Source organism: Sus scrofa, chromosome 6, assembly GCF_054392235.1.
Source record: "Sus scrofa isolate SSC_HxYL_T2T_F1_AM1 chromosome 6, Sscrofa_HxYL_maternal_Yorkshire_Landrace_v2.0, whole genome shotgun sequence".
Lineage (NCBI taxonomy): Eukaryota > Metazoa > Chordata > Mammalia > Artiodactyla > Suidae > Sus > Sus scrofa.
The window spans coordinates 162,282,381-162,288,418 of record NC_139388.1 but is presented as its reverse complement, the minus strand read 5'-3'; the positions used below and the strand labels follow the sequence as shown (position 1 = coordinate 162,288,418).

Here is a 6,038-nt window from a genome sequence, read left to right as displayed (position 1 = left end):
GGCAGCAGGTTTAAGGACAAAGTAATTGGGTGCCTTTAGCCATAGAAGGATGGACCAGTTGGCCTTTGACTTCTGATGAAGGGGCCCTTGACACTTCTTGGGCCATTTTACATCTTTCGTCCAGTGCGGACTAGAATGATGCCCAAAGCTCTGGGGCGGGAAGCTCTTCCTTCTTCTTAACTAAAACTGTGCTTGCTGTAGTTCCATGCACGGTACCCTCCCTGTGTGACTCGCAGCCGTTTCATCTCAATGTCCTCTGACTACTTATGGGAAACTCCTATTTATCTTTCAAAGCCCAACTCCAAAGTCCCCTCAAGTCGAGAGCTTTCCCTATTTCAGACCCTTGGGCAGAATGAGTTCCTCTTTCCTTTAGGCACCTGCCCTTTCTGCAGGCCCAACGCTTTTTCTTCATAAGCAAGTGTGCACCTGACCCGGGGATGTGGCTCTTCTCACAGTGGTATCTTTTAGTTATCACATCCTATCCTTCTCTGTCATGGGGATTAGGATCCCCTTTTAACCATCCTCTGGCTTAGCTAAATCACTTGAACCGCAGAACAGGATTTGAACACATTTTCGCCGGCTGTTAGAGGCCGTTCCCCCGCCTCTCGCTCACTACACTTTATGGGCAGCTTTCCCTTCAGAGGACTCGACAGAGGGAGAGGAAGCTCATGAAAGGCCCCAGAGGGACTGGAACGATGTCACCACCATGCACACTAAAACGTCCTCCCTTCAGTTCAGCAAAGCTTTATTGAGCATCTGTTTGTACTGACCCCGTGCTGAGGGATGAGAGAGAGGCAACACAGGCACTGTCTCCCCATCTCTGGGGTCAACAGGCGCACAAACCAGCAATGATGACACAGGCGCCTGGGATCCTGAGGACGCTGGAATCCCGCGGGAGGCCCTGACACAGACTGGGGGGTACCGGGGAGACTGAGAAGGGGCTCCGCAGAAGGCGGCAGGAATCAGGGAGACGGGGCACACAGAAAGGCCATTTGTGGACGACATGGAAGAGTCTTGAGTGCCACACAAGGAGCTTCCCCTTTATTCTGGGGTGAAGGAGCCCTCATAGGTCTTTGGCTGCACTGGCCCTACTCCCCAGTTCACCACAAGGGGTGCATTCTGACAGCTGCTCTCTCTCTCTCTTTTTTTTGGTCTTTTTAGGGCCGAACCCAAGGCATATGGAGGTTCCCAGGCTAGGGGTGCAATTGGAGCTGCAGCTGCCGGCCACAGCCACAGACACTCAGGATCCAAACAGCATCTGCGACCTACACCACAGCTCATGGCAACGCCAGATCCTTAACCCACTGATCAAGGGCAGGGATTGAACCCAGGTCCTCATGGATATTAGTCAGGTTTGTTACTGCTGAGCTACGACAGGAGCTCCATGACATTTGCTCTTGCCTCGGGGGCCCCCACCCAACAGGGGGTGTGGGGATCCCAGAGTTCCCTCCCTGGGGCACCCTCAGAGTCAGAAGAAGGAGGTTGACAATGACTCAGGATCGGCTACCCCAGCCTGGGCTTCCTTCCTCATCCCCGCCTTCCCGGAGGGCATGGTCAGTTGGCACTGACGTGTGCTGAGAGTAATTCCTTGGTAAAGAGAGCTGCTTCCATCCTGACATGCCCAGTGACAGTCCTACCTTCTCTCCCTTTTTCAAAAGGATGAACAGCAGGGTCTAAACTCTAAGTCCGTTTCCCAGAAAAATAGCCGATGTTAAGACCGCAGCATAAGAGGTGCCCCAGCCAGAATGTCTGGCCGTCAGTGCCTCCCCCACGGTTTTTAGTGTGTCTTCTTACCTCATCTGCTTCATGCTTTTCTTTACATTAACTCGCTTTCATGAAACTTTAACAAAAGAAACTGTATTTGTACTCTAAATGTTTTTGGCTTTCCAAAACCAGACGGTAAATACAAGAATAAATTCAATGAAAACAAAGCAATTCTAGCTCAGATTACTTTTGCTTGTTAGATGGCCTCTCTCATTGCTATGAATGGAGATTAATAAGCATCAGAGGGGCGTTAAAAGACATCCTGGTCTCAAAATGGGCCCTTCTCCTTCCCTTTGACTTAGGAGCGAGAACTGAAAAGCAATAACTTTCCTGAGATGAGCTGAGGTTTCATGATCTCTGGCCAGATCTCTGCCCTCCTTGGCCTCACCCCTATTCCACTGGGTGAACTGATCCACACTTCGGAAGACTCTGCCTCAGGCCAAGCCTGATGGTCTGGAGAGAGGAGGAGAGACAGTCAAGGTCATTCAGAAAGGGAGTAGCCAACTGGAGCCAGGGCCCCAGGATTTTGACCTGGGTGGGGCTGACCTGGTGGGGGGAGCTAAGAGACCGGATACTGGGGAGCAAGGCCGGTGCCGTGGGACCCCAGAGGTCCCTCTCTTCTTCTGCCCACCTGGATGTCCCTGAGCAAGTGCCAGCATTGCACAGAGCCTCAGGCTCCTCATTGGCATGGCGGAACCCTCCCCTCCCTCGCTCTAGGTCCTGCGGTACCAGGATAACTTCCAGAAGCTATCAACACCCTAAGGGGCCCCCTGGTACCTTACAAGGCAGGGTCCTGACCCCCTTACCAAACACGCGGGCCCAGCTGGGCTCCCACCCCAGTGGTCTGGCCCCTGCCTCCTCCTCCAGCTTATCCTCTTCTAGTCCAGCCACCATCTGTGGAGCACAGCGCCGGCACTGTCACAAGCACACCATCAATATCTGTTGAATGAGTGAATCAACGAGCGCTCTGCCACGTGCTCCGTGCTGCCTCATCTCTGCATCAGCTGTTTCCTTTGCTTGGAATGCCCTTTTTTCCTTTCTTGGTCTCCAAGCTTTGATTCATTTCTTAAAACCCTGCTTAGACGCACTCTTCTTCTAAGAAGCTTTCCCTGAAATTTCCCAGAAGGGTTTGTCACCCATTAACTCAGCGGCTATCTATTGAGTGCTTCCTCTGTGCCAGGCATGATGCTCTCAGGGTCGGGGGTGGGGGTGGGGGTGACACCGTCAGGAACCTGTGGGTGCGGTTCCCTCCCTCTTGGATCTTCTGTTCTCCTCGGAGCCTCCAGAGCCGGGCTCTTGCTTGGTGCTGTTCTGACATTGGCCACGCAGTTATTTGTACAGCAGTTATTTGTACCTGTTGCTCCGGTCTGTGCACGAGCACTGAGCTTCGGGCATCCTGGGGCCCCCGGGCCCAGCCCGCAGCTTGCCACAGGACAGGTTGCGCTGTCAACCACCAGGCGTCCTTCCCCCCACCCCCCAGGGCTGGCATTTGTAGAGCCATGCAAGTGTGAACAGAAGCAATGCTGGCCACGCTTCTGAGCCCAGGAGCGCCTACTGGGTGCCAGGCACCTGACCCACGTTGTCCACTCCCTGACGGCACACCATACATTGGAACTGGGACCCAAGGCAGGCCCTAGTGGTCAGGTTTCTTTCCCAGTGGGCCCCCACCCACCAGGAGCCTCCTCCTGAGGCCAGATTCCCGGAGCCTCCTCATTCTGAGCCCCGCTCTGTGCACACCGCCCCCCCCACCCGCCCCAAGCCCTGGCCTGGCTTCCTGGAATTTGTCCTCCTAATTGAAACCAAACACCGGGGCTCCTCAGGGCTGTGCCCCCAGAGGCCCTGGTGGGTTTCTCTTTCCCTCCCTCCTCCCTTCCTCAGCTGGGGGCGGGGTGCTCAACCCCGGGCAGCATCTGGGGGGAGGCACTTCCCCTGCACAGCATCTGGGGGGAGGCACTTCCCCTGCACGGGGTGTGGGGTAGGGCCCTCCCTGCTGCTGGGGTCTGAGTTAAACTCAGCCCTCTCACAGGCTGGAGGTGGAGGGAGGAGGAGGAGGGAGTGAGTAAAGGGAGAGAGAAGAGGGGATGGTCCCCAAACACCCTGCAGGAGCCCGGCCTCAGGCCCGAGCCCTGGGAACAGAGGGCGGGTTTGTGCAAGTGGCTCCGTCCAGCCCTGCAGTGCGACCTTGGGCTTCGGGTGAGTCCCTTCACCTCGCCAAGCTTCAAGGTCCGCATGGGTACAAAGATGGGGCCGTAAGGAACCTATGTCTCGGGATTATGAGAAAATGAAACCTACATCCGCGCCCGTACTGGGGTCGGTGCTCAGTGAAACCCAGCACCGTCACGGCGCTGGGCAGCAACGTGGGTTCACACGGTTGGTGGGTCGAGGGCGTGCCTGAGGATGTGTGGTTTTGGAAGGATGTCGTTGGAAAGGTCGCTCAGGGTCAGTGAATGTTTGTTGAACGAAGGAATTCATTCCACTTTCAACAAACATTCGCCTCCGAGGTCCCCTCTGTGCCCAGCCCTGGGACACCACCTGCGAGGAAGCCAGGTACCTGCCCTCGGCAGCCCTCGGACCCCAGTGGGAGTGGGGTGGGGGGGTGGGGGTGGCCGATGGTCACATCCACGGAAGGCGATGACCACGCAGACAGCTCAGGGCTGCGACCGGAAGGCAGAGGGGCTGTGGACTCGCCCAGGCTGGGGCAGGGGACCAGGCGCTCAGGGACAGCTTCCAGAGAAAGTGGCTGGGTGAGAGCTGAGTGTGCTCTGAACGCGCCTTAGCTCCCTTTCCCACTTGCTTCCACCAGCACGCGTCCTCGCCTGCCAGCTGGACCAGGTACCTTCTGAGGCCAAGCCTAAACCCACCACCATCGGGTGGGGGGCGCTGCCTTCACCTTGGCCTCGAGCTCTGTGATTCCTCCCACCCGCACTCCCCCCACAGCATCATTCTAACCACTGGTTTCCGTGTCTGTGCTCCTGGCCACGGTGTCTCACAGACAGAATCCTGTAAGTCACAAATGGGAGGCACATCCGCACTTTTAACGTCTTTAGTAGCCACACTGTAAAATGTAAAAAGAGCAGATGGACTTGCTTGTGCTGATAGATCTTTGCTAAACTCGAGAGAGCGAAACTAGGAGAAACAGAGAATTAATATAATCAAACTATTTTTGAGCTAATTTACATATTATTATTACTATTTTGGGTACGAAGTCTTTTTTTTTTCTTTTTTTTTTGTCTTTTTCTCTTTTCTAGGGCCACTCCTGCGGCATGTAGAGGTTCCCAGGCTAGGGGTTGAATCGGAGCTGTAGCCACCTGCCTACGCCACAGCCACAGCAACGGCAGATCTGAGCCGAATCTGTGACCTACACCACAGCTCAAGGCAACACCGGATCCTTAACCCTCTGAGCAGGGCCAGGGATCGAACCCGCCACCTCATGGTTCCTAGTCGGATTCGTTAACCACCGAGCCACGACAGGAACTCCGGTACGAAGTCTTTGAAATCCAGTATGTGTTTTGCACTAATCTCACACCCCCATTGGAATTAGCCACATTTCACAAGCTCCACCTGTCCCCATGGTCAGTGGTTAGCAGAGTGGGGAATGCAGCTTTATTTAATTTTTTTATTTTTATTTTTTATTATTTTATTTTATTTTTCCTGATTTTTATTTATTTACTTTTTGGTTTTTTTTTAATTTTTTTATTACTCAAAGAATTTATCACATCTGTAGTTGTATAGTGATCATCACAATCCAGTTTCACAGGATTTCCATCCCACAACCCGTGCACATCCCCCCACCCCCGGGAATGCAGCTTTAGAACGCGGTTCCTCTGGGCAGGGATCCTGTACTTTTCCTCTCTTTCTTCAGTGCCCAGAGGAGGGTGTCCCAGACAGAGGGCACGGCACAGACAAAGACCCAGGCATGAAAGAGCAAAGTATGTTCTGGGGACAGCAAGCCAGTTGGAGTGGCTGCCGTGTGAAGTAACTTAGCTGGGAGCCGTGGGCAGTGGGATTGCCTCGGGTCTGTGCCACACGGAGACAGGCCTTGAGGACTGTGCTAAGGAATTTTGGGTCTTGGTCATGTGGGCAACTCGGGTCATTGTTTATTTATGAGCAGAGGAGTGTCCTATTCAGGTTACGGATTTAGACAGAGCCCTCTGGTAGGCAGCACGGAGGATAATTTGGATGGAGCTAATCAGGAGGCAGAGCAACCAGCTAGGAAGCAGATGCTGCTACCATACAGGTGAGTGATGAGGAGGCAGCGGGGATGAAGAGGTGGT

The 6,038-nt window shown here is 54.2% G+C and overlaps 1 protein-coding gene across 1 annotated transcript in view; it reads left to right on the top strand.

Annotated features, from left to right (window-relative positions):
* Nucleotides 1-4,217: 4,217 nt before the first annotated feature.
* Nucleotides 4,218-6,038, top strand: part of ACOT11 (acyl-CoA thioesterase 11) — a 100,268-nt gene continuing 98,447 nt past the window's right edge. The window contains exon 1 of the mRNA XM_084965010.1: nucleotides 4,218-4,311. The gene's annotated coding sequence lies outside the window, so the exon portion shown is untranslated. The remainder of the gene's footprint in view (nucleotides 4,312-6,038) is intronic.